Source organism: Sus scrofa, chromosome 13 (assembly GCF_000003025.6).
Source record: "Sus scrofa isolate TJ Tabasco breed Duroc chromosome 13, Sscrofa11.1, whole genome shotgun sequence".
Taxonomy (NCBI): Eukaryota; Metazoa; Chordata; class Mammalia; order Artiodactyla; family Suidae; genus Sus; species Sus scrofa.
This window is the reverse complement of record NC_010455.5, coordinates 20,439,411-20,462,810: the sequence shown is the minus strand read 5'-3', so window position 1 is coordinate 20,462,810 and position 23,400 is coordinate 20,439,411. Positions and strand designations below refer to the sequence as shown.

Below are 23,400 nucleotides of genomic sequence, written 5' to 3'. Positions count from 1 at the left end.
CTCCAGCCACCAACACACAGAGACACATAGCCATTCACATAGGTGCTGACCACTTGAAGGGCCTCAAGATTGCTGTTTTGGCTCTATGGCTCTGCTGCAAATCAGAGTTTGTCATTTTTTATAATCTCCCTCCTCTCAGCTAAATTTTTCTTCTGCACAATTTCACATTGAGCTATATTTTCTGGACCTCGCACTTTCTTTTATCATTAAGACACTCTTATTTATATTGTAAAAAGTGGCACAAAGTCCTACTTGACAAAAAATTCCCTTTGTAAACAGATGAAATACAAATTATGGAATAATAGAATTCAATGGTTAAAAAGCACTGTTTGGTCAAATGTAAGACTCCTCATAAACTCCCATCCATCCAACAGATAAATGAATTCTTCTTGTTGGAAAAATTGATGTAAATGAGTATGTGCAGCCATACACTTTTCTCAAAGGACTTGGCCTTCAGAGTCAATTCTTCTAAAAGGCCAAACATGTTGAGTGGAGAGAGATCTCCCCCAAGAGTGATCTCTAACAACCACAGAGGGTGCTTTATAAAGCTGGAGGCCTCCTCCATATGTCTCCAACATGGCCCTGGGATAAGGCTGGGCAGGAGCTCTTCCAAGAAGATAGTCTGAAACAACACATTTTCCACATCTTCCTGTTCTAGGGAGAAAGGATCACATCCAGCAAGTGTGTTGAGTTTCTCGGAGTCTGACTGTGGAATTAGTATGAGAAGATGAGAGTGGGTGTGCATAAGCCATTCCAGCAGCATGGATAAGATGGAGACTGTGCATAAACTTGGAATCAGAACACTAGGGATGCACGCTTGCATCTGCTGACTGACCTTGGAGCAATCTCATATGCCTTTGAGCCTCAATTTCCCCACCCATGTAATGGATATATGACCCACCTCCAAATCAGTAGTATGGATTACCGTGGATAGCACCTATCAAGACGCAATAACAACTGTCACAACTGTAAAGCCCAAGAGAAGTGGGAGCGACGGCTATAAGCAAAACTCTTATTTCACATTAGTGAAGGCCAGCAGCAACCTGGTCCTCTTCTCCCAGGGCAAAGCACTGAGACCCAGGTATCAGAGAATAAAGTGATTGTCTTTTAGCCAAAAAAAGCTTTCTGTGGGAAGCAGAAAGAGAAGTCAACAGAAGGCTGCCTCTGGGGCATATGCTGTCCCAACACCACCATCACTAGTATCAACCCATTGTTAACCTCACCATGCATGGCACAATGGAATAAGTCCCAGACAGAATGTAAATAGCACACTAAGAGAGTGATAAGTACAGAAATTCAGTCTTTCTTGACCTGCACAAGTTTTTAGAGACATGATGGTATACAAGCAGGGCCTGAGAGAAGGCAGGCAGTTGACTGAGAGGTTAGCTAAAGATTTAGCAAGATGAGGAACGTTCTTTAATTCAGGGCTTGAGGAATTATTCCAATGTCTCTGCACCAGTAGGTCAGGAAACACTGTTCAGGGACTGTTTGAAAAGGGTGTGCTCCAGGGCTGCCTTTTCCATAGAGTGCTCCAGACCAGCAAGCTCTCTCCACAGAAAAAGGGGAGACATGGCATCCTCAACTAACGCTCAGCTGTTAGGATCCCGGCATCTGACAAGAGAGGACCTAGGAGGTAGATGTCAGCCTGGGTGATACTTGGTCCCTGCCTCTATGAAAGCAGTAGAGACCTCTCTCAATTCCAGCAGAGGGCTCCCAGGCAGACAGTGCTATGGAAGGCCAAAAGCCCTCCAGTCCACAGAATATGCTGTTGTCAACATATTCATAGCAGGGTTTCTGTGGTCAAGAAGATCTTCTGCAGAAAGTACATCACATTGTTTACAGGGATTTTATGTCTGATGGCCAGGCTGTTGTTTAATGAGAACCATGCTATAGTAAATGTGCCTCAGCTCCATTAAATTGATGTCCAGAGGTGAAAACAGCCCTATAGATGTGATTGACAATTCGCTTCATGCTACTCAATGAACCTCCTAATGTTGATGTTAAAAGCATCAACATTAGGTGAAGTGTGAGTCTCATTTTTAACTTCTCCCCCACCACCCAAAATGTTGTTTGCTTCTCTGAATACCTCTAGATATTTGAACATTATAGCTCATTCTACTATTTCAGTCAAATCTTTTTTTTTTTTTGTCTTTTTAGGGCCACACCACAGCATATGGAGGTTCCCAGGCTAGAGGTCTAATTGGAGCTATTGCTGCTGGCCTATACCACAGCCACAGCAACTCAGGATTGAGCCGTGTCTGTGACCTACACCACAGCTCACAGCAATGCCGGATCCTTAACCCACTGAAAGAGGCCAGGGATTGAACCTGTAATCTCATGGTTCCCAATCAGATTCTTTTCCACCACGCCATGACGGGAACTCCTATTTCAGGCAAATCTCAATTGTTCACTGCAATAGTGACTACGTGTCACAAAATATACCAAAATCCTCAAATTACCTCCAATCTCAATTTGAAAATTCACAGTTTAGAAATATGACTTTAAAAGCTGTTTGAAATTCATCCCCTTCTTCCTTTTCTTCTGCCCTTTGTTTTATAAAGTTGCCACAAATCAGGCTTGAGAGGTTGAGGGGAAGGGAGGCAAAATTCTATAATTGCAGAAGCTTGAAAAACTTGACTGAGTGATCTTGGGCATGTTAATTAAACTCCATGGGTGGAAGTCCCTCCATCTGTCAAGTGTGAAAAATAGGATAATATACCTGTACCTTATACCAAGGATTTTTCTATGAATAAAATAGTGCTTCTGAACGTGTGCTTCTTAAACTGTAAAGGATCAAAAGAACATAAAACATGATACTCATGAGCAAAGCACACAAATTTTAAGGATAACATGTTGCAAAACAGTATATATTTAAAAACAACAAGAAACAGTAAGGATTGCTATTAAACATATCAGATGAATCATGTGTGTTTATCCATTTTTTTTTGCAATGAACTCTAATGAAATAATAGCAGAGGAATTTAACAGGGCATCCAAAAAGAGCCATAGGTAGGGGAAATAGCAATGGTAGAGAAGAGATCTGATAACATTTGAAAGTAAATGGACAATTGGAACTGGAGTTAACAGAGAAAAGGAAGCTATACATAAAGTTCCTGCAGAAGGGAACATGGTTTACAAAGAACAACACAACCTTTAGTCCTATGTAAGACTTGGAGGATCCAGGCCACAAGGAGGGATTGAGTGAGGCCTGCATCTGAACACAGCTGAATTATCTGAAAATCTACCAAGTAAACACTTAAGCTTTCACTGTTCCCCACCCCATGTGAAGAGAAGCTTCCTCTCTACAAGAATGAAATAGCTCCAAAGAAAGTATCTCCAGACAATGACATGTGGTGATGATCCTCCAGCAAAGCTTTCTCTGCTGCAAATCACCTTACAGTGAAACCACAAAGTATATGTCATGTGCCTGTACACAGAGTTTTTGTGCCTCCATCTTAAAAATAAAATGGTATCCAAAGAACACCAACAAATGAATAAAATTCAACATAAAAAAGAACAGCAACAAAAACAAATAGAAAAAGAGAAACCTAAAAGAAACGGAAAATGTAGAGAGCAAGAATCAGGTAAATAAAAATAAAGCAAGTTTAAAAGACAAACCAGTACATTCTATGAGAAATAACAGCAGATTCTGTAAAAATAAGTATTTTTTAAAAAACTCATAAATGTTGAAATCTTATATCAGGAACATTTTTGAAAGGTAGAAAACTGAATCTCAAAAGTTTCAGAGCACTTTCAAAGAGCAGAAGTAAATGAGCGTGATTGAAGAGAGAATAGATATGATAATAAAATTAAAAGATAAATACAGAGGATGTAAATGGAATAATCAGAATAAAGAGATTGTAAATGGAATAATAAGGGAAGAAATTATAAAAAATAATCACAATTATAGTATTAAAGAATAACATAAGAAAAACTTCCAGTATTGAGGGTTAGAAATCACCAGAAGAAAAAAATAAATAAACAGAGATGCCAAGATAAAAAAAGAAGCACAACACACACACCCACAAACGCTATACAATGTATAATATAGTGATGTTTCAGTACAGTGAGCATGAAGAGAAGCACCTAAAAGCTTTTAAAGCTGAACAGTTAGGTCATATGTAATAGAATAGGATCTAGAATTGCAAAGGACTTTTCAACAGCTGCATAGGAAACTAAAAAAAAGAATGAAGCATCACTTTCAAAATTCTGAGTTTCAACCTAGAATCCTTATTCAGCCAAACTGCTCAACCATGTAAAAGAAAGGAAACTCTAATAACAAATAATAACTCTTCTTAAAAGAAATCACTGGAGGAAACAGGCTATCAAAAATGGGTATGAAAGCATAGAAAGATATGGATGCATGGTATCTAGAAGGAGTGTGTGAAAGGAAACCAGTCTCTCCTGGAAGGAAAGGAAGAGGATGATCTCTAGGGTTGTGTGTTTTAACTTTGAGCTCATTTGAAGAGCAGTGTTTGATAGATCTATTGGAACACTTGAAAAGACATTTGTAAGACACTTGCAGCTAAATCAGTGAATGAAATAATTAGGTAAATATTAATTCTAAGAAAAAAATTTGAGCTCCCTTGTGGCACAGGAGGTTAAGGACCTGGCCACTGCAATGGCTTGGGTCTTTTCTGTGGCCAGGTTCAACCCCTGACCCAGGGGAAAAAAAAAAACATTTAAAAATTTAAATTGTAAAAAGAAGAAAGAAGGAATCCTTTAATCAGCAGAAGATATCATTTACATAGAAATAGTAAACATTGCGATTGGAAGAACTATAACAGATCAGAATGGGGATATGTGTAGGCAAAACAGAGTCATATGAACCTTCACAGGAAGGTCATGACTTGATAAATAAAAAAGTCCAATACAACCACAATTTTTAGAAATACGGGGATACAAATCAGGAAAAAAACCAAGAAGAGTTAAAAATATATTGCCCTGTAGAGCAGGACTGAATGATGGGGAAAGATTTCTCACATTAAATCCTTTAGTCCCACTTGAATTTTTTTTTTTATGCCTTTTTCTAGGGCTGCACCCTCAGCATATGAATGTTCCTGGGCTAGGGGTCTAACCGGAGCTATAGCTGCCAGCCTATGCCAGAGCCACAGCAACTCAGGATCAGAACCATGTCTGTGACCTACACCACAAGCTCATGGCAACGCCAGATCATTAACCTACTGAGCAAGGCCAGGGATCGAACCTGCACCCTCATGGTTCCTAGTCAGATTCGTTAACCACTAAGCCACGACAGGAACTTCCAAGTCCCACTTGATTTTAATTAATATCTATTTACTTGCATAATTTGATAAAGAACAATAATTGAACAGTTTAATCAGAATTATTAAACTAATGGACTCAGTAATTGTGATTCTGGACAATTAACTTTGCTATGGTTCAACACCCATATCTATAAAATGGAGAAGATGATAACCTACCTCAAAGAGTTGTGATGGAGATTGTCTATGAAAATCTGTAAAAAGCATAGCAAGATGCCTGGCATTCTTAACGCCCAAACAAACCCAAAAACCTTGTCATCATTTTACCTCCCCTTCCTCCTCTTCCTTCTTTACCTGAGCCAAGAGTTTTCACCCAACCACACAAGGTTAATCAGGCTCACAGATGCACAGCCCTTTACTCCATCTCAGTCTGTCCTTCAGAATCTATTTGGGAAATAGATAGCTGCTTTCATCCTAGAAGCTTTGCTGGATACTGAGTCTACTTCATGCAATAAAAAGAAACAGTGACAGAGTAAGAAACTAAAAGAAAACATTAAGACACCAAATGCCTTCTACAGGTTATAAATTATCTCAAGGAAAGTAATTTTTCCAAAGGTCAGTGCTGTAACCTATATTCTGTCAACAAATTCCACAATGTAAAAGTTGCAGTAAATGTTACTGTAGTTTTTTCTTAAAAGAATACACTAAAAATGACTAAAAAGAGTAAAGAGACCATTTAACACTTAGTAACACTGTTTTTTGAGTAGTGAGGGCTTAATAGTATATGGGCTCAATGTCACTGTTCCAAAGTACACGGGCGCTTCTCAGAGCAGGAAGAAATATTTTAACTGTTATAATTAGAGAAGTTAAGAGCATGTTTATGCTTCCCACACTCTAGTCTCTTTCTATGTACTTAGGCTTGGTTTAAATAATGGCAGCCTACTAATGCTGCCTGGCAAAGACCCACTCCAAGCCCTGAAGGAAGCCCAGGGGAAGGCTTCTCACTGTCATAGGATTCCTGATCTGGATCCTATTTTACACTGAGTGACAGCATGAGACTAGCACACTTCCCTGGAGAATGCTGCTATGTTTGTCTCTGCCACAAACACAGGACCGCTTCTTCCCTGTTCACACAATTCATCATTTGTGATTTTTCTCCTCTTCGAATCCAGTGATGTAAACCCAGGTATAGGAGGCACAAGGTCTGAAGTTAAGCGCTCTTTATCACCTCCAATCCCTAAACGTTGTCAAATGGAAACTAATGTTTCATGACAAAGCTTATCCTTTGTCTACGGCTGCTTCTATGTGCTGTGTTTAGGGTGTCTCTTGAACATGCCCTCATGCTAATAAAAATTCCTGCTTGATGTTGGAAGAAGCTGTTGCTATCACTGTACCAGCCTATAGAGAGATTCTTCTGAAACTTGCAAAGTATTCAAAACTAACTTTTTTTGAAGCTTTAGAAAGTCCCAGAAACTTTCTTTGGAATATAAATACACAATCCCTCTATCTCCTGACTTCCACTGTGAGGTCCGTAGCACCATCATCTCCTAGGTAAGGAAGTTATTTGGGTTATTTTTAGCTGTGTTCAAAGCAAGAAGTTTCGGGACCGTGGAGAGAGACTCAAGTTTCCAGGAGCAGGTAGCCTATTTTGCAGACTTACTCAGAATTTACTCAAAGTGGCCAAAAGCGGAGGTTATTTTCTTTCTTTTTTTTTAATTTTTTATATTACTCAATGAATTTATTACATTTATAGTTGTACAATGATCATCACAACCCAATTTTACAGCATTTACATCCCACAACCCCAGCACATCCCCCCACCCCCAAACTGTCTCCTTTGGAAACTATAAATTTTTCAAAGTCTGTGAGTCAGTATCTGTTCTGTGAAGAAGTTCATTCTGTCCTTTTTTTAGATTCCACATGTAAGTGAAAGCATTTGATGTTGGTGTCTCATTGTATGGCTGACTTCATCTAGCATGATAATTTCTAGGTCCATCCATGTTGCTAAAAATGCCGATATTCCATTCCTTTTAATGGCTGAGTAATATTCCATTGTGTATATGTACCACATTTTCTTGATCCACTCCTCTGTCAATGGACATTTAGGTTGTTTCTATGTCTTAGCTGTTGCAAATAGTGCTGCAATGAACACTGGAGTACATGTGTTTTTTTGAGTCATGGTTTTCTCTGGATAGATGCCCAGGAGTGGGATTACTGATTAAATGGTTGTTTTATTTTTAGTTTTCTGAGGAATCTCCACACTGTTTTCAATAGTGGTTTCCCCTATTTACAATCCCACCAACAGTGTAATAGGATTCCTTTTTCTCCACACCCTCTCCAGCACTTATTGTTTGTAGACTTTTTGATGATGGCCATTCTGGCTGGTGTAAGGTGGTACCTCATAGTGGTTTTGATTTGCATTTCTCTAATAATGAGTGATGTTGAACATCTTGTCATGTGTTTTTTGGCCATCTGTATGTCTTGTTTGGATAACTGTCTGTTTAGATCTTCTGCCCATTTTTTGATGGGGTTGTTTGTTTTTTTGGTATTGAGCTGTAGGAGGTGTTCATAAATTTTTGAGATTAATCCCTTGTCAGTCGATTCATTTGCAAATATTTTCTCCCATTCTGTGGGTTGTGTTTTCTTTCTGTTTAGGGTTTCCTTTGCTGTACAGAAACTTTTTTTTTGTCTTTTTACCTTTTCTAGGGCTGCTCCCATGGCATATGGTGATTCTCAGGCTAGGGGTCGAATCAGAGCCGTAGCCACCAGCCTATGCCAGAGCCACAGTAACGTGGAATCTGAGCCGCATCTGCAACCTACGCCACAGCTCACGGCCGGATCCTTAACCCATTGAGCAAGGCCAGGGACCGAACCCACAACCTCATGGTTTCTGGTCAGATTCGTTAACCACTGCGCCATAACGGGAACTCCTGCTGTACAGAAACTTTTAAGTTTAATATAGGCCAAACACTCTCTGACATAAATGACAGCAACATATTCTCAGATCCACCTCTTAGAATAATGACAGTAAAAACAAAAATAAACAAATGAGACTTAATTAAACTTAAAAGTTTCTGCACAGCAAAAGTGGAGGTTATTTTCAAAAGAGCACAAAGCCCTCTCTCCACACAAACTGTGGTATACATGCACAAACGCATATGCCATGTTACAGATATTCTACTTCGCATACTGACTATTGTTTACATTTCTTGAGCACCTGCTATGTACCAGGCTCTTTGCTTGCATCCTCATGACAACCCAGTAAGGTTGCTGCATTATTAACACTCCTGTTTTCTGAGATATTGCTTAAGGTCATGAGGCTTATATATGGCAGCACATATTCAAACTCAGAGAAGGCTGGATTAAATATGCCTTTTCCTTCTGATGCTTTGACATTTTGGGGCCTTGCTGACCTAGAGTTACGGCCTTCTCAGGACTAATTAATTCCTGGAGCTATAGGCCTAGAAGTGTTCCTTCCACTTGCAAAGTCCAGATCCCAACCACGTCCTTTATCTTGGCTCTCACACTCGGGACACTATTCCTCTGACCTCATAACTCCAGGGCAAGGGAGCAGACAATGAGAGAGACAGCCTCTATTCCTAAGAATCCACTGAAATTCTTCAAACAAACTAGCTAATCCTAAGCCTGCTTGCCCTGTCCTTCTTATTCCTTCTAACAGAAACTACAATAAAGTCTTTTCCTTGTGTTTTCCTCAAGTTCCCTCTGGGTCTTGACCAACCCTGAGGCTTCCCTGTGTGACCCCTCATGCATGAGATGATCCGTCCTTTTGGGAACTGTAAAAAACCATCATTTCAGTGGCCATCATTTTCCAATCTGTTGGCCTCACCATACTGAAATAATAAAAAACTACATTTAAAAAAACTCCACAGCTCAGTACTTTAGCCTGTGTCACTGGCCTTGCTGCAGGATTATTATGTGCTAAGCACTGTATCCATCAGCGCCTGGGCTAGAGTAAGACAAGCAAGGCACCTAGGTACTGAATGCTGAGGCATCACACTGCGGTCCAGGCAAGTAAGTCCTGCATGACATGACCCATGAAGGAATGCTTCTTTACCTGGGCCTCACCTGCCTCCCTGTGTTCTCAACACTGGTGCCCATGTCCTGGGGCAACAGAGATGAAAGAGCCAGATTCTGCCCTCCAGCTTCTGGATGAGAAAGGCAAGGAAAGCAACAATTATAAGACAGTACACTGGCTACTGTGCTAGGAGTTTGCTCTGGTGCTCTGGGAGCCCCAAGGGGGCATTCCTGACTCACAGGATGGGAGGAAGCAGTGCACAAAGAAGGATTCTTAGCAAAGAAGCCCCTTGAATGGGAACTCCAGGCATGGCATCCAACACAATTAGGCTAGAGGTGCAGGTGTGCTAGCATTGATGTAAATAAAGTGTTCTTTATTAGCAGTAAAATTTTTATTTCCAAATTACATAAGAAAACTTAATTAAATTACCTCCCATCTCCCTCTGTGATCTTTCAAACATTTTAAAAGGTTAATTCTTTGAGAAAGCAATATTTAATTTTGAATTTGAAGGATATCAAAACTGTCCTGGGAGTTCCTGTTGTGGTTCAGTGGTAACAAACCCAACTAGTATTCATGACGATACAAGTTCAATCCCCGGCCTCACTCATTGCGTAAAGAGACATAGTTGCTGTGGCTGTGGTATAGGCCAGCAGCTGTAGCTCTCATTAAACCCCAAGCCTGGGAACTTCCATATCCCACAGGTGTGGCACTAAAAAGACAAAACAAAACAAAACAAAACAACTGTCCTGTTTTGGATGGTCAACTATATGATTTTCCCACTTATGAGTGATTTTAACAGCACCGTAGAACAGAACAGAATAGCATAGCATGGAATAGAATACTTGTTTTAGAACTTATGAAAGTCTTAAACATCACTCCATCAACCCTCTCAAACTGCAAATTTGGATACTAAGGTCCTAGGAGCTTAAATAATTGATATGGCATCATTAATTAAAAGAGTTTAGAATTAAAGATTTTCTGATTTCAAGTTTTCCCATACTTGACAACCTTCCCTTTGGGAACTCCCACTGTGGCTCAGTGGGTTATGAACCCAACTATAATCCATGAAGATGAGGGTTCCATACCTGGCCTTGCTCAGTGGGTTAAGGAGCAGGCCTTGCTGTGAGCTGTGGTGTAGGTTGCAGATGCGGCTTGGATCCTGCTTTGATGTGGCTGTGGTGTAGGTCAACAGCTGCAGCTCCAATTTGACCCCTAGCCTGAGAACTTTCATGTGCCACAGGTATGGCCCTAAAAAACAAAAAGAAAAAAAAAGAAAAAGAAAACCTTCCCATCAAACCTCTAAATAATCTGCATTCTTTGAAGTCCTAGATATATTATCACAACTTCACTGATGTTAAAGACAAAGATTATCTATATTCAGTAGCCAAAACTAATTTAAATCATAATTAACGTCAGAATAGATTCAGTAGTAAAATAAAAACGTCTCCAAATCTCTTATATTAAGATGAGAAAACATTTATGTATAAAAACCATTTGTTATCCTTCTTTCCTCATCTCTCCCTCTTTCCCTCTTTGATCTTCATTCTTCCTACCTAAATTTTTAAAAAGCCACATAATCTCTTTTTGCTATTTTTTGCTTTTTTTTTTTTCCTGCAGCATATGGAAGTTCCTGTGCTAGGAGTCTAATTGGAGCTGCAGCTGGAACCACACACACACACACACACACACACACACACACAACGACATGAGATCCGAGCTACATACGTGACCTACACTGAAGCTTGTGCCAAAATGCTGGATCCTTACCTGCTGGGCAAATCCAGGAATCCTCAGAGAGACAACGTCGGGTCCTTAACCCACTCAGCAACCATGGGAATTACAAGAATCCACCCAATCTCTTTCTGATATTTCCCTTTAACCAGCAGAGAGCTATAGGAGCTATTTGTCATGGGTCCATGACTTAAGCTTTGAATTACTCTGTTGAAGTCCTAGCCAGCTGGAAACCTCCTTGCCTGATTTTGAAGATGGACACTGCAAGCTTTCAACACATCAACAATTACAAAAACAATTTAGTGTTGAATTTCCCCCAGCTGCAACTCAGAGGACACCTCAGGTGGCATAAAAGAAATTAGACTGTCAGATTGCTTTGTGCTTGGGTCAAGCTGACCTCCAAATGGTCAAATCGCTAAAGACAGAATGCCAAAAGTTAAGCAAACAACACAGAGCACTGGAAACTATAATAAACAGATTGAGAGCTAATACAAAACCTGAGATTGGAAGTTAATGTGAAATTCCTGGCTGGCCGTCTTCACATCACTCCCTTATCAGGGTAATTCTCAGCAGCACCACACACCTGTCAAATATGTTTCAGTTTTGGTCCTATATGAACCAAGGAAACTGCTACACTGGCTAGAGATGTAATTGAAGTCGAGAAAAAAAATACAAGTGATGGGTTTTGAGGTGAAAGATATTCTGGGGAGGGGACAAGAGTGGTTATATAAATTCATAAATTATACTGTGTGGACTAAAATGCAGGCAAACATCTCCTGTGGGTGGTGTAATCCAAGTTCACTCACTCATGCTAAGGGGCTGGAGGAAAACAAATCAAGAGGGATAAATTAGCCTAATCAGAGGGTTGGATCATAAAGCAAAGGATCTTAGGCAGCCAGGCCTGTGAGCCACGAACATACATTCATGGGAAGTAGTTGTTTAGACTGAATGTTTATTTCCTTCCTCAAAATTCACGTACTGAAACCCTAAATCCAAACATGATGCTATTTGGAAATGGAGCCTTTGGGAGATAATTGAGTAGAGGATTTAACAAGAAGGCAGCCACCTGCAAGCCAGGAAGAGAGCCCTTACCAGAAATGGAATCATCTGGCATCTTGACCTGGGACTTTCAAGCCTCCAGAACTGTTGAGAAAATACATTTCCATCATGTAAACCACCCATCATGTACTGTGACATTTTGCCATGGCAGTCTGGGCAGACTAATACCGATTTGGGTACCAAGAAGTGGATACTCCTGTAAAAAAAAAAATCTAAAAGTGTGGAAGTGACTTAGGAACCAGTAATGAGTACAGGCTGGCAGTGTTTTGAGGTATATGCTAGAAATATGGAAGCTAAAGGTAATTCTGGTGAATTCTCAAATGGAAATGGGGAACAGGAAATTGGAAGAAAGGAGATCCTGGTTATAAAGTAGTAGAGGATTTGGCTAAAATGTATGCTAGTGTTTTGTGGAAGGTAGAATTTGTGCGTGATGAAGTTGGATATTTGGCAGGAGAGCTTTCCAAGCAAAGCATTGAAGGTGTGGCCTGGTCTTCCTTAGTCCTTACAGTGAAATGCAAAAGGAGAGGGATGAAAATAGAATAGTTAACCAAAAAAAAAAAAAAAAAAAGAATCAAAACTTAAGGATATTTAAATTATTGGTTTATCCATACTAAAAAAAAATGAGACAGCTTATTTTGAAGAGAACACTAAGAGGAGGACTGGACAACCATTTAATAAAGTGATCCTGGGCACCACTCCCAGACTTAAGCAGCCATATCAGCAGAAGCCAGGAATGGAGATGGGATGCTACAAGTGAAACAGTACCATCTGCAAATGAAGGGGACAGAAAATAGTAAGAAATTGTCAAAATTATTTGATCCTACAGTACTGAACCGGGCAGCTATTCAGTTGTGAATGTGTGCTGTGCTTTAAGAAAAGGATGACTCTGCAAATGATTCAGAAATGATCAGGACTGCATCCATTATACTAGCTCTGTGCCCAGAGCTCTGGGGACAGGGCTTCTCCATCCTTGGGAGCTTACTGCCACTGGCAAAGCCTTGAGGGATGGGCTACCAACCCAGAGGTCTGAGGATGGGACAACCACCTTCGTGGGTCCAGAAGTTGCAACTGCCATCTCCATGGGTCTCGAGGTCAGATCAGTGAACCAACAAGGATTTTTCTTGAGCTTTGAGGTGAAGTGGAATTTGCTTTGCTAGGTTTTCAATTTCGTTGGGTCCTGTCACCCTTAACTTCTTTCCTATTTATCCCAATGGAATGGGAATGTCTAGTTTATGCCTATACCACTATATTTTGGAAACATAAAACTTTGCCTTATTTAACATATTCATAGCTGGAGACAAATTTTGCCTCAGGAAAATTATATACCTCCAATCTCACATCTAATTTAGATTATATATCAGGTTTTAGACTTTAGCATTGATTCTGGGAAGAGTGGAAACTTTGGTGGCTGTGGGATGGAATGAATGTATTTTACATGAGAGAAAGACGTGATTTGGGGGATGAGGGCTGGGGTATAATGTTTTGGAATGAATGCTTGTTTCCCCCACAAATTAATATACTAAAACCAAATCCCCAGGTGGTAATATTTGAGCATGAGGCCTTTGGGTAGAAATTAAGGTTTGATTAGTCATAATGGTGGGGGTCTCATGATGTCATTACTACCTTATAATAAGTAGAAGAGAGCTATTTCTCTCCCCCTCCATGTGCCTGAACAGGGGAAAGGCCATCTGAGTAGTTAGTGAGAAGTCAACCACATGCAAGTTAAGAAGAGAGCCTTCATCAGAAATCAATCAATTGACACCCTGACTTTGGACTTCCCAGCCTCCAGAACTATAAAAGAATTATCAAAAACAAAACAAAACAAACACCCCATCGAAAAATGGGGAGATCTAAACAGACATTTCTCCAAGGAAGACATGCAGATGGCCAAAAAACACATGCAAAGATGCTCAGCATCACAATTATTGGAGAAACACAAATCAAAACTACTATGATGTACCATCTTACACCAGCCAGAATGGCCATCTTCAAAGAGTCTGCAAACAATAAGTGCTGGAGAAGGTACAGAGAAAAGGGAACCCTATTACACTGTAGGTGGGGATGTATACTGGTGCAACCACTCTGGAAAACAGTATGGAGTTTGCTCAAAAAAACTAAAAATAGAACTGCCATATGATCCATCAATCCCACTCCTGGGCATCTCTCCAGAGAAAACCATGACTTGAAAATATACAGGTACCCCAGTGTTCACTAGCACTACATGCATTAGCCAAGGCATGGAAGAAACCTAAATGTCCATTGACAAAGGAACGGATAAAGATGTGGTACATAAATACAACGGAATATTACTCAGCCATAAAACAGAATGAAATAATGGCATTTGGAGCAACATGGATGCAACTAAAGATTATCATCATAAGTGAATAGAAATACAAATATCATATGATATCATTTATACGTGGAATCTTAAAAAAAAGTATACAAATGAACTTATCTGCAGAACAGAAACAGACTCACTTTGAAAAACATATGGTTACTAAAAGGGACAGGTGGCAGGGGAAGGATGTGTGGACTAGGGGTTTGGCATGGGAATGTTCTAAAGTTAGGTTGTGATGATGATTGTACAACTGTAAATATAATAAAATTTATTGAATTATTATTATTTGTTTGTTTTTTGTTTTTTCTCTTTTTGCCTTTTCTAGGGCCACTCCTGCAGCATATGGAGGTTCCCAGGCTAGGGGTGCAATCGGAGCTGTAGCACAGCCTACACCAGAGCCACAGCAACGCCAGATCTGAGCCACATCTGCAACCTACACCACAGCTCAGGGCAATGCCAGATCCTTAACCCACTGAGCAAGGCCAGGGATAGAACCTGCAACCTCATGGTTCCTAGTCAGATTCATTAACCACTGAGCCACTAAAGGAACTCCCATTGAATTATTTTTTAAAAAGAATTAAAATGTGTTGTTTAAGGCATCCAGTCTATGATATTTTGTCATGAAAGCCTGAGAAGATTAAGACAGAAGGCATGACTTTTTGTGAAATTGATTTTGAAATAAGTAGGACACCTGTAGTGATTGATGACATCCTACAAGAGCAAAGAGCCTAAAATGAAAGCAAGGGGGTTTCTGGAGGGAAGATTCAAACTTGATAAAAAGGATCTACAGACACTGGAGGAAAGTGAGGAAGTCTGGATACTATCTAGAGCTAGCTTACAGTTTCCTTGGGAATTTTTGGCAAAAATCTCGTTTTGGAGACCAAAAAATGCCCACTGGGATAGTGCCCACTAGGTTAGTCAGTCTGCAGTCAACTTAGGTAGGAGGATGGAATCCTTGAGTTTTTCCAGGCCCATCAGTCATAGAAAAATCATGGATGAGACTGTCTTCAGAACTCATTTATAACAGGAAATGAAAGCAAATAAACTTGCTTTCATTTTGTTTTATTTCCTTTGCCCTGGTAGGGCCTAGATGGAGAGAATCCTGCACCATTTTAAGCCACAGAGGTACAATGAGTTTTTGAGAGGTTTACTCCATGGATCATCTTCAAGAATGTAAAATGAATCAAAATGGAGTTTTTAGAAGTGAAAGCTGAAAATAGAGATGCTAAAATCAAGTATGAGGATCATATACGAATAAATTCATCATTACACTTAGGGTCTTATCATACCACGGTCAGAAGATCAGGTGGCTACATTATGGTGCACCCCATTAATACCCCCACTTACCTATTCTCCAGTGCAAATGAGGAGAAACTGCGTTGGGCATGGCTTTTCTTCAACTGGTTGATTGAGGTCCAGTTTTCAATTTAGTCTTGTTTGTTCTCCAGTCCATGAACCATATCATTCACCCAGATATCCATGCCTCCTTAGGATCTGTGGACTCACCACATTCTGAGGCTGGCCCTTCAGTGTCTGTACAGCAGCTCTTCAGAAGGTCAACTACCCATCTTCTTATCCACAGCCAGACTTCCAGGATACTCAAAACTGAGTTCAAGAAAGCACTTTAATGGCCTAGACAGTGCCACTCACGTGGCCAGTGCACAGCCTGCCTGGGACACGGGACCAGAGCGCCTGTGGCCACAGTGCCTCTGCCTCCACACTGCTCGCTGGGGCACTGGTGGCCTGCCCAAGATGACCAATCACCCCTTGCTGAAAGCTGGGGCTGCTCTATGTGGCTAAGCAGTTGGCACAGCATAACGCCATCTCCCGGGTGGCCTTTGCTTCTCTGTGTCCACCATGAAAACAGCTGCAGAAGCTGAAGGTCGAGGAGAGCCAGTGATACCCAAGCCCGGTGGCTGTGCAGGAGTTGCTGAGGGTGCAGCAGCTGGCAGAGGAGCAGAAGCGTCAAGCCAGGGAGCAGCTCATAGTAGAGTGCATGGCCAAGATGCCACAGAACGGGAGAACAGTCGCAGCAGCAGGAGCAGAGGGAGAAGGAGCCTGCCAACCCGAGCGAAGGGCCTCACTTCAGGATGAGGCCCAGGAATGCCTGGGATACCACTTGGACTGGAGGAGCTCCTTCTTCCAGAAACTGCTGCATGACTTGGAGAAGCAGCTTCACAAGCACTAAAGGACTAGAAACAAAGAAAGAAGGAGGCACCAGTTGCTGCAATGGCCGTTGCTGCAGCCCAGGGATCAGCAGACTCTGCAGCTCCCAGCTCCTGAGCTGTGTTCTTTCCCAGTAAAACCTGCCACCTGATAGCCTCTGTCCCGCCCTCCAAATGGACTTTAATTGACACCACCTGGGCATCTCTGCCTTACTTCCCTTAACTCTCATAAGTGAGCTCCTTCTTGGTTCTAACCTCATTCAATTCTCAGCATGTGTGTCAAATAGCCAGAGTAGACCCTGTACAAAGAACACTCTTTCCTGGAATATTTCAAGAGCCAAGATCACAACTGCCTTTATATTTGCTGTTCTTCAACTGGAGTGTGTTAAGAGCTGTGTTTGCATTTGTGTTATATTCAGCCTGATTTATCTTATTTTGACTGCCTTGAATAATTATACAGAAGATCTAACTTACTGCAGCCAGAGACTGAGATTGCCAGACAAAAAATCTCTGGCCTTATATATTAGACAAATACAAATGATTCTATGGGTAAATATTTTTGTATGTCTGGCTAAATACATGAGGAAAAGCAGTGATCTACTTAATTGTGCCTTCAGTGTTCTTTCCGGGCATCCTTCCACTTAAAAAATTTTTTTCTGATAATTTTCTGCCTAATTTCAAACCCATAAAGCTGATAGAAATTGCTTTTATTTATTTAAAAAAAAAGCACAAACACAAATCAAAATAATAAAATTCAGGGAAGTGTTAACTCCCTCTGTGCCTATCTCTCCTGACACATTGCCCCAGTCTGCCAGGGTATGGCCACCCCCATGACATGCAGAAGTTCCCAGGCCAGGGATCGAACCCAGGCCACAACAATGATAATACTGGATCCTTAACCACTAGGCAACCAGTGAACTCCTTATCTGTCCCTGAACTTGTCATTTTTAGGAGCTTGTCTATAAACTCCCTGCTCCAGATAAATTTAACATGTTTATACACATTCAATTCTGTCTATCTTGCCCCCCCCCACTGCCTAATGTGTATGGTTCTATAAACATTTTAGCTTCCACTACAGATGTCTTTACAGAAAGTTTAAAATGCCTCCAAACATCTTTATCTTTTCATGCATATGAGCATCATATCTGGTATAACCATATTACAAGATGCTGCTATTGATGGACCCCTAATCCTCTTGCCCTGCCAGATTCTGACAACCCTGATTTTGCTTTTTTTTTTTTTTTTTTTGGTTTGTCAATGCCAAGGCAGCCAATACTTCTCCCCTGCACCTTAATTATGCATTCTGGGCTAAGTTGGTTGATTTACTGAAGTATTTGAAACCATTAAAGACCCCTGAGCTGATTCAAAGGCCTATATAATCAGGTGAGTTCTTCCACTTTACAGTGTGACACTGGGTACAATCCAAGAACTTTCTAGACCTCCGCTATTCAATATGGTAGCCTCTATCCCTATGGGACTATCTGAATTTAAATTAAATTACAGGTAAATAAAATTTAGAATTCAGTCATGGTAATCACATTTCAAGTGTACAATAGCTACATGTGGCTAGTGGCTACTGTAGCAGACAATACAGAGTTGGAAAATTTCCATCACTCCAGACATTTCTATTCCTACATTGCTAGACTGTGGGTCCTTAGCAGTTGAGGTGAAGAAGATGAATTAGATGATTTCCAAATGGCCTCCTGACTCTAAATGTCTATGGTTCTGTAATTGAACGCAACTTTTCCCAGAGTTGCTGAGGAAACCTTCCCCAAAGCCCATGCTGGTTTTTAAAAAATGAAGAAAAAAGTGGCAGAAAAAAAAAAAGAGATGTTTTCAGGGAAAGAGGGCTCAAGACAGAAGGAAAGGAATACAATCCCATGAGAGATCAGCCTCAGAACAACAGAGTGGGCTGAGTTACCAAGTATTTGGGCTTAGTGTTCATGCTGCCTCTTTATCTACTATACTATAACATGTGTTGGTGAAATTCGCCCAGTGTTAGTCTAGCACAAGCCTCATGATGTCCATTTTCTCTTTTCAAGGCTTTTCCCCCACTTAGCCATTTTGACTTTATCTTACATTTAGACTTGTTTGCATTAAAATAAGTGAGATCTACATAAAACCGAGAAGACTGAGAAAGTGCCTTCAAAGTTAGACATCAGGATGATTTGCTTTTCATTAGTTTCATGACACTCATCATTTTGGTAGCAGCAGCACTATAAGCAAAGAACTGATGTGCACAAATAAATTGCATGCATAGGAGCAAATTAAAGGAGATTATATGTGTAATTTACCTGTTTCCATACCAAGTACCTGGAGATGCTTGATAATTAACTCCATGGTGTTATAACCAGAGGACCAATACCCCTCAGAGCCCAAAGTATCCCCTATCCCTTGGGTCAAGAGGCAACCTCATCCTTGCACAGTACTTTCCCTGGAACTACTGGCTCTCTGTACATGGTAAGGCAGACAGAATTGGTGAATGTGGGTAGGAAGGAAAAGATGGAGAAAGAGAAGAAGTTAAAATGGTATCATAGAAGGATCTAAAATATGGAAGGAAGATTATTGGACCAAATGAGTAGACGATAGCTTTTCCACTATTATAAAAATAGGCAAAAATATCACTGGCATGCCAGCAGTATGCAGATTGCAGGTACTTTTAGGTGAGTCTCTAAAAGGACTACAAATCTGATTCCATAATGTCTTACTGCCACTCTAGCTCTCCTATGCCTCTAGTGCAGTGTCTGAGACATATTAGGTGGTCAGTAAATATGGAATGGGATTGGTCCCATTGCACTGGTCCCAAGTCACTCACAGAGTTTCACGGCAGTGTGGAAGCATGCTGGCAATCGGGGATTTCTATAACCTTAATGTGAGACCTCACTGTGTCACTTTAGGTACATGGACAAGTCTCAGCTCCTGCAGGCTCTTTGAGCATCCTTCTCAGTGAAAGGGAGATCATCTTACATGTCAGCACACACAGATTTGTTTTTTGGATTTTGGGATATTTTTAAGCAATGCAAACAAATTCTAAGATCCTACACTAAAAAATTATTTAAATGATACGTGTTTATGAAATATTTCATCTCTAAGGCCTTTGCTTTGATAAGTAGAAGATGGTTAAAGGCCATGAGGGTAATTTATTTGAAAAAGATAAGTCAAAACTGACAGACTAGGAGGTCTCATCATGGCTCAGTGGTTAACGAATCCGACTAAGAACCATGAGGTTGCGGGTTCGATCCCTGGACTCACTCAGTGGGTTAAGGAACCGGCGTTGCCCTGAGCTGAGGTGTAGGTCGAAGACGTGGCTTAGATCCCCAGTTGCTGTTGCTGTGGCATAGGCCGGCAGCTACAGCTCCAATTAGACCCCCAGCATGGGAACCTCCATATGCTGCTGGTGCAGCCCTAGAAAAGACAAAACAAACAAACAAAAACCCTGAAGACTAAATGGTTTTCGGTGGCCTTGACCATGTTGTAGATATTTACATCATTCTCCATGTGTTCTCCCTCATGTCCAGGCCCTGCCCTGGTGCCCTGAGGTTTGATTCCTTCCATCACTGATGTTCCCTTATTCTCTGGGCTCTGAGGTTCCTCAGTGGGCAGGCACAGCAGGAGTCTGGGACAGAGAGAGGTCAAGGCACTTATCCCCTTGCTTTCTTCTTGTCTCAGCGTCTCAGTTGTCATAGGAAAGCTGCACCTCTAGAAGGACATTATGTCAGGGCCTCAAGTTCTCAGCTTGTACTCTCATCAGCTTCATTTTCCTCTCCTTGCCCCTTCAGAATTCAGAGTGATAAATGGTTTTCCACTTTTACTAATTCCTTCAGCATCACTTGTCCTCTCCAACCTCATCTCTGTAGTCATTTAATTATATTCTCTTTGAAATTTTAACTTTCTGCTTTATTCTGAGGCCCTATTGGTTTTTTGAAGTGCTCGATTGGAAATAGGTCCACAGCTCACTTCTCTTTGCTCTCTGTACCAGGAGTGAATGGTGCCAAATATCCTCTATCAGATGCAGAGATGGATGGAAGAGAAGTCCCACAGATGTAGAACTGTTTCTATCCACTCAGTGTGTAATGAGTTTGGGGGTCAGAGTGGTTCAATTCAGCATCAAACCATCAAGTATCAAGGTTATGATGTGGTGAATCTAGTTTTAACCTAGTATCCAGGTCTAATAAATGTATTTTGGGCTGGCTTTAGAGCCTTGTCCCAATATTGCTCCACAGTATGTCCCACAGTTTTTCTGTCCATCTCTGGGAACCCACAGATATCCTGCTCCCAGTTCCCATTACAGTGTTCTATCCACCCAATAATTGAAGCCATGGATACCCACTACTCCACTAGGGTAAGTCCTGGCTGGTTGCCTCAGTGGCTTTGCTGTCTCCTATTGGACTTTCTCCATCCCATCCAGAGTCATCCTCACCCCAGAGAGTATATCTGAGCCTACTCACACACCTAAACTTTAGAAAAAAACAACTCCTTCAGATTTAACCAGGTCGCAAGATGTCCTAGCTAGCCTCCCAATTGAGTCACGAAGCTTCTTTCTGACTTGATCTTTTTTATATCTCCCATGACAGAAGGTGTCATTGATGGATTCCAGAAATGTTTGTGGTAATTTTTACTGGAATTGAAGATGCAAAAATATATCCAATGACTGTCCCCCAAAAGCAATGAGAGAAGCTATTCTGAGCCTGAAGGTAAAGGCAATCTTAGACCCAAGAAAAGACTTACAGTTGAAATTCAAACATCCAAAATAAATGGGAACAAATGAGAGCCCTCTGAAAACAGCTGTTATGTAACATTTGCTAACCAAAACCTGATCCCTTCTCTCCTTCAAATAGTGCAGTTTAAAGGAAGGTTAAATGAACATTTATTTTCAGAACCCTCTAGAGGGTTTGGGACATTTTAGTACTGAGTATAATTTAATGAGTCTTTATATATTAATAATGTCATTTGCTGCTCTTTATTGTTCAGTGGATGAAATGTTTCTTGAGAAATGGACCTTAAAAGTAGGACCAATAAGGACTTGAATTCTCAAGTGAAACAAACAACATCTGTGCCTCCTGGAAAATAATTGCTTGTATAGTCTTAATTGTCCTATGGTAGCATACAAAGGCCTAAAATAAGGCAAACAAAGAATATATAATCTTAGAATTCAGTCTCTCAACCTCAGGAGGAAGTCTCCTTGAACATCATGAGGGAACTTACTGAAATGGGAACACTGAAAGGAGATGAGTAGTGGGTTGTTCAGAGTAGGAAGGAAGATGGAGCTTTTCAGAGTTCTAGGACAGCTACTTTTACATTTTCCTGCTGAGGAATTTCATAGACTTTTCCTCATTCAATTCTCAAAGGAATCCATGGGCTAGGAGTAATGTAGTTTAACCAAAAAAGAAATGAATACTTGGATTATAAATAATCACCTGATTTCACATTTAGTGTCAGATGTAGAATTTAAAATGTGGCCCATTGTCTCTGGTAGATTACATGTTCAGCCTCAACTCTTTATCCTCTCTGTACCCATATCTTTTGCAATTGAGCATGGCAGAGGTCTCCCAACATGGAGATCAGGGCATACCTTTTTGGATTCTACTATAGATCTCTGCATGGCCAATAGAACTCAGTGGAAGTGAGGTATGTCAGTTATGATTCTGCCCTCAACCAGGGCTTAGGTCTTCTTTATACTTGTGTTCTGAAGCCTCTTTCACCATGAAGAAAAGAACATGCCCCAGCTAGCCCACTGAATCCAGGAGAAGGATAAGAGAAGAGATGTAATCAGAGAGAATCTCCTCAACCAATTCCCCAACCAAGTCCAGCCTAAATGTCTAGACAGCTACAGATGTGTGAGCCCATACAGGATCATTCCAGCCTAGATCAGTTTTAGTCCACAGTCATATTTATTGTTGCATGTCATTGATATTTGATGGTGGTTCATAATGGACTGGAACCTAACTTATGCATTGCTTTGGAGTTACACTACTAGTTTTCAAGAGTTTATAAATGAAGCCCATTTATCAGATCCATGTTTCCTAAGAAGCCTGAAGTAGGAGCAGACATAAGTGAGCAGATTATTATTATAGTTTTAATCACAGGCGAAAGAAACCTAACTCCTTTCATCCACATGCATACAAGGAATGGTATTAGGAACTTCAGCATAGGCAGTGGTTAAGAATGTATCATCTCAGGAGTGAAAGCTCATCTTTATGATTATCTGAGGCTGTGTTAGTAAGTCTCTGTAGACACTCGGCCCCAGGTAACTTTATTGCAAACGTTCAATTTCTGACTACATTGATTTTGATTTTGTTTAAGCCATGTTGGTGAGACCTATCTGGCTTGGGACATATTTGCAATTACTTTTGTGAATTTAGGGGCTTGATAGCTACAGATATTTTCTTAGACCCTACAATCTCTCATCTTAAAGAAAACCAATACATTTGCCCAGGAAAAAATGTAAAATTGTGATAAAGATCATGGACATGAGAGCTGATAATGAGTCTTAAGACTACCCTAAGCAATGTGACTTGGGGCAAAACATTTACCAACTCTAAACCTCTATTTTTCTCATTTGTAAACTGGAGGTAAAAATACCATACCTCACCTCACATGAGAGAATATAACGAAAGCAGTGAGCATGGTTCCTGACACAGAGTAAGGTATCAGTGAGTATAGCTAAGAGGGGAAGAGACTATGGAACTGTGCATGAGCCAATGAGGGCAGACACCCACTGCACCTTGGCCCTGCGTACTCAGTCTGAGCCCTTCCATAGGTGGTGCTTGCTGCTGCCATTGGAGCCAAGAGTCAGTGAGGTTTTGCTCTGAGAATTCTTTATTCATGCTGAGTCCCAGAAGACTTCTC

General features: G+C 40.8%; 1 long non-coding RNA gene across 2 annotated transcripts in view; it reads right to left on the bottom strand.

Moving 5' to 3' along the window:
• Positions 1-19,830, bottom strand: part of LOC110256565 — a 392,119-nt gene extending 372,289 nt beyond the window's left edge. The window contains exon 1 of one of the 2 annotated variants that reach the window (XR_002338199.1): positions 15,734-19,830. This is a non-coding gene — a long non-coding RNA (uncharacterized LOC110256565). Of the gene's footprint in view, positions 1-11,025; positions 11,462-15,733 lie in introns of those variants that run through there. The other variant, XR_002338200.1, reaches the window with a different exon arrangement.